This window comes from Vanessa tameamea, chromosome 11 (assembly GCF_037043105.1).
Source record: "Vanessa tameamea isolate UH-Manoa-2023 chromosome 11, ilVanTame1 primary haplotype, whole genome shotgun sequence".
NCBI lineage: Eukaryota > Metazoa > Arthropoda > Insecta > Lepidoptera > Nymphalidae > Vanessa > Vanessa tameamea.
In genome coordinates this window covers 3393896-3400063 of record NC_087319.1, presented here as the reverse complement: position 1 = coordinate 3400063, position 6168 = coordinate 3393896, and the positions used below count along the sequence as shown (strand labels likewise).

Genomic DNA, 6168 nt, shown 5'->3' with positions numbered 1-6168 from the left:
TTCCCTCATGTTCTTCAACTTCTAATTTCATACACGTTCCTAAATATGTATACTTCAGCACTCTAGTGAGACTTATATTAATTTTTATAATCGCACACCTGATTCCGCAGTGCAATTAAGATTGTAAAAAGTTGAGCTGTTAAGAAATACTATTGAAGTTCAAATATCTCTCCCACACTCGACTAGGAATTTAATATAATTGCGAACGAACATCACACAGCCGCGTACAATTATAATAAAATTGCCCTTCATCCTTTTGCAACAAACCATTGATGCCGCAATTTACTTAATGATGGCTGTGCGCCATTAAGACAATAGACTTCTTTTTAAACCAGTTTTATATTTATATTTTTGACGATAAAATTATCGAACTACCTTATAAAATATCGTAGTTATTTTAATCCATACAAAAATATAAAAAACTTCTAAAAAAGTAAAAGGTGCACACGCTACAAAGTATTTATTTCTGGAAAACAGTTATATTCCTTTCTGAATGCGTTGGTATTTACATCACGAGACGCCGATGCGTTAGCCCAGTCTTGGTAGCGTTAAGGGAAGGTATATGATCCTCCACGTCTGGTATTCGCGTTGGCGAGGTGACCAGTTATGTCAAATCATATGCTAAAGCGAAGTCGAGAACAGATCTACTCGCATGATCAATCGATCGGTGCGTGATTCAAGCCATTCGGCATGGTGGGCATTAAAATCGCCAAGAATTACGATCTCTGCGGATGGGATCTGCTACAGCACGGAATCTGTAGCCATTTGAACGTGCTCAACCAGTCGATCGGTTTCGGCATTACCGCTATGGGACCTATAAAGGCACGCGTAGATTCGCGGATGTTCGTCACAGTCTACACGCAGCCAGATAATCGATAGGTCCTGCCCTTCAAGGCTGCCGAGGCGTCGAGAGCAGATATCATCTCTGACGTAAACGCACACCCCAGCTCGTGGTATAAAGGAATGTTCCAATTTGTACACGGGGTAAGAAAGAAAAGTCGTATCGGCAGAAGAGGATATCTGGGTCTCGGTAAGAAAGAGCAAGGCTGACTTTGCCGTCTCAAGGTTAAAGTGAATGGCGTTCAAGTTGGAGTTGAGTCCCCTTATGTTGCAGAAGTCCACAGTGTGGGTGGTAGGAGTTGCCTTATGATACCTGCTCCGCTTGTGGCGAGCGCAAAATTGCCCCCCCCCAGAATTCGGAGGGCAGCCTGGGCATCCCTGCTCAGGTGGTGTACGTCCTGAGCTTGGATGCCCAGAGAGGGATTCTCCACCGCAGTCGCTGATGGTACCCTCCTGGGGTAATGAAACCAAATTCTGCACAAACATTATGTTTTGGGGGGAGGGAGATCGGGCCCCCGGGACTCTCACATACCAGACGAAACGCGGTAGCATAGCTACCACTTTACGCCGATTTTAAGTGAGAGAGTGGTACTTCCCCGGGCATACCAGCCCATTCCGCTGCAACCCGAAGGTATGCAGTGTGGCACTACCACTAGTAATTCGGTTAATTTAAATATAAAATTGAATAATGTGTATTCGTTGTGAATAATATCATAATAGTAATAATTAAAAGGCAAAAGCACACGTTTAATCCGTTATAGAACAGTATTACTCTTGACCAGCTCATCAAGCTGTTCTATCCATTTCTACTTGCGTTTTGTTTCGCGAAGTACGAACTACTTCACACTGTACTGGTGTCAACTCACTTTTGAAACCAAATGTTACGAGTTTGTGGATACAAGGCTGTAAAATAAGAAATTACACGTAACCACAGAATACAAAATAAATGAATGCAATATGCTAAATCACTTATTAGACCTACTACCAGTAGATATTCTGTCATCACATCAATACTTCTACAATACTTGTTACTGTTATATTCCAGAAAGGTAAGTAAGCCAGTTTAACTACAGACACAAGGGACATAACAATTTAGTTTCTAAGGTTGGTGGCACATTGGCGATACAAGGCATGCCATTGCTTATGTCGCTAAAGTGACGGACGGAGGTGCACAGCCTCATGCATCCATCATTTACCAGCATCATGCCTGTCCGCTTACCAACAACCGATCCCAAAGATGTATTCACTATCGCTTCCAAAAGAAAATTCATTACGTCAACGTGGAACTCTCTATTTATTAACCGACTCCAATAGAAGGAGGTAATCAGTTCGACATGTATGTATGTAACATTGTTAGAATTTAATTATATTTGAGTGTGATGATCCATTTAGGCTTCCAAGCACGTGTACTTAGTTTAGTGAGTGTAAGTTTCATTAAAATCGGTGCAGTAGTTTCAGAGATATAGGTAGATTACGCGTAAGAAAATATAGAAGTCGGCTTAATTTTTTTATAAATTATAATTCATACAGCCAATATTTGAAATCGGGAACATTCTCGAAATACGTAGAAACATAAATCACATTACAGTAAATAACAATGAATAATAATGACTTACAACCAGTTCGAAATACATAAGGCTCTTTATATTGTTTATCTCATCAGAACAAAGGATACTCGACTTTTAATCTAAATGAATAGCGTTCGATTTTAAATTGCAAATTTAATGGTCATGAAACTTTCCCGAACTATATGTCGAACATTTGAGATAGGTTCTTGACTTGTATATAACTGCGTAGTCAAATCGATACAATGTTTATATTAAGTATGTTAAAATCGAATATATATTTGTTAACATTCTGTATTTGTTAGTAACATATTAGTAATGCTAACAAATAGCGTGTAAATTTATAGTGTTTTTTTATTAACATATCACTTCGTGATTCGCTATATTGTGAAATATTTGCCAAAGATCCAATTTGTGAGCTAATTGTTCAATACGTGTGCATATTATTTAATCAAGTGCTTACCGATCTATTCGCTTACAAAGGCGCGCTCTTCCACGTAAATTATTATCGGCGTGCATTAGTATGAGTGAGTGACGCACGTGCTTACACGATATGTTAGTTTCGTAAGAGTAAGGACGGCAAAAAAAAGCAAATTAGATTATATTTGTTAAGTTTGTTTTATTAAAACGCCAATATTGCGCGCATTAGGAAGGCACGCAATATTGGCGTTTTAATAACTACATACTGCCTACATACTGACTACATCTATAATAGGAAAAAAACATGATATTTTTTTCAGTATAGATATGCGACATTTTACTATTTTCAGCACGTCAGGTTGGCCGAGTGGTCTAAGGCGCCAGATTTAAGCTCTGGTTCCCGAGAGGGAGCGTGGGTTCGAACCCCACACCTGACATTTTGATTTTTAATTTCATTTTGTTATTAGAGCGCATGTTTTTTTCTTTCAATAAACATATTAAAATCTTAGTACATTGCCTCAATAGTCTGCTTTAATTTAAAAATAAATATGAGCTGTAGCAGTACTTATTAACTATAATTCAATTATTATTATTATTTTTATTTTTCAGTTTATTGGTGGTAAGGCTTTGTGCTAGCCCGTCTGGGTAGGTACCACCCACTCATCATATATTCTACCGCTAAACAGCAGTACTCAGTGCTCCAGTATTATTGTGTTCCAGCAATAAGGGTGAGTGAGCCAGTGTAACTAAGATCTTAGTTCCCAAGGTTTATGGTGCATTGGCCATTTAAGGAATGGTTAATATTTCTTATATCGTCATGGTCTATGGGCGGTGGTGAGCATCCGTCTACCATACAAGAAAAAAAATGATTTACGGTCTCATTCATAATAAAACATTTATCGAAGGTATAAACTATATTAATTAAAACGTCATGTAAGCCTATCAAACATTCGACAAAAATCTTTATTCGTATTTGTTCGATAAACCTCCGATTACTATAGTGCCGTTACTGCACTTAATATTGCCATTCGGTAAAAAATTATAAAATGTGTATGGTAGAAAATAGATTCAACAAGTTTTTTTTATCTGTGGACACGTAAAAACAAAAATAAAATGCATTAATCAAACATTAATTTTTAAAAATAGGTATTTTATATGTCTGGGTGATTTTGAATGATCACAATATATAATAAAATATAATCTGGTAATAAGTATATATATCAATAATAATAATTTATATTATACTACGTACTATTATTACCTGTTATTGAATATTACATAATTCACATTTTTGTATATACTTCTAGCTACTAAATATGACTTCGCTACTCAAATGTGACGTAGTTTCTAAGCACCTTTCGAAATATCGACTTGACTCACGGGGTTTTACTCATGTTAAAGGAGAACCCGCGAAAATGAAACCAGTGTTACATACAGTTGTAAAAAGTTTAATAATTATGAATTAATATAAATAAGGAAACGCTTGTTGTATCGTACAAAATAAAACGGAGCTACGAGTATTCGTATCATATACTAGTCTAAATATTCTGTTAACTCACAAAAAAACGCGCATCAGCGTTTAATTATCGACGTGTATTTACAAATATAATCGAATTTGTACGTTTTTGTGCTATCTTTATTCTAACATCGGTCATCTCACGCAACTGAGACATATTGTAAGCACGATTGTCACTCACACTAATGCACAATTATAATTTAACTCGTTAAAGAGACGCGCGCTACATTAAATTCATATGACCTGCGTAAAAAGATTGGAAATAAGTTTTTGATTTGTTTTATCTTTGTCTAACAAGATTGAACCAGAATTAGTCAAGAACAAGTGCGTTCATTTTTTGTTATTAAATTAAAATTCTATTAGCAACGACATAAGTCACTTTGTATCTGTCACTGTCATTGCAACTTACAAGTTAATATTTGACGAGGGCAAACACTTTCATACAATATTATCGAGCACTGAACTTTTCACATATTCTTCTATATAGTAACATATTCGACTTTCGTTTTATAAGGTGGTGTTTGATCTTCGTATATTATTGAAGAATCATTAGAGGATGTTGCCCTTTCGGTTTTGTTAATAAAAGTAAGTATTTAAAATAAATATGTGGTACTCGTAATTTGAAAATGGGTTCTTACTTTGTGTTAAAGGCTTTCGGGTTTGACAAATATTTATAAATTTATTTTAAATAATAAAATAAAACTGTATTAAATTTCACATTTATAAAATGAGTTCTATTAAGACATTACATATTTTTAGCATAAAAATTTTCCACATAAGATCAATGAACTATAAATCAAAGAATAGAATGTACTGGATGAAATTCCTACAAGTTCCTAATATTCGATATATTTCAACCCACAAGGATTGCTTCGATGTGGGATGAAATATGCTCAAAACTCTCCTTAACAAACGATCTACGCCGAAATGTGGAACATTGTCGAATTTATGTATTCTAATTTCAAATACTCTTGTCTGAATCTTGCATTGACTTCAAATAAAGTTCATCTATTATTCAAGTAAAATGATACCTCGTTTTAAGACTGTAAGAAAAAAGTTCATAATTTCGGAGAGAACTACGATAGAACTTAATAATTAATTAGGAATCCATTAGCAGAGGTGAGATAATCTTTACGGTTTCTTGCCGTGGAGTCAGGCGCCATGTTAGATGACAAATTCAGATATAATCGTGTTGCACGTCTCACTTTTATGTCATGTTTTAGTTGGAATTCGAAAACTTATTATACACTAAAGAAATAAAATCTGACCATTACTTTACATATAAGAGAACCTACTAATTAACTAGCTAGCAATTTGTATACAATTACAACAATATAATTGACTTAACAAAATATTCTATCAGGCTTACGTAAGATTCAATGACGTCACCTTTATTTTATTTTCAAATATTATGTTATTGTTCATGCTACGACTTGACTATAATTATTATAACCATGAAATCCGTACTGTTTTGATTGAATCGAATCATACGATTCCACAAGTTAAAGCTTCTATGAAGGTTGCCACCATTCCACTCGTTCATGATTTGGTAAGTACCTTAATTTATTTCATAACTTTCGACAGTCTCGTTGGTCAAGTGGCAGATCCCAAGGCCGCAGATCGCAAGATTTTAATCTCCAAGTCAGGTCAATAAAAAATATCGGCATTTTCAGTCAAAAATTATCAGTAGAAGCCTGAAAGTGTATATACACCCATGCCTCGGAAATCACGTAAATCAGCTGGTACTGCGCCTGAATCCTTTCCAGTCTCTTCAGTTGGCTCTTTGGGATTGATCCCGTGGCTGACATCGGTCAGAAGGATTATTAT

General features: G+C 35.5%; 1 non-coding gene across 1 annotated transcript; it reads left to right on the top strand.

Annotated features, from left to right (window-relative positions):
• Positions 1 to 3178: 3178 nt before the first annotated feature.
• Positions 3179 to 3262, top strand: Trnal-uaa (transfer RNA leucine (anticodon UAA)). The gene has a single exon. It is a non-coding gene; the product is annotated as a tRNA-Leu (tRNA).
• Positions 3263 to 6168: the final 2906 nt, after the last annotated feature.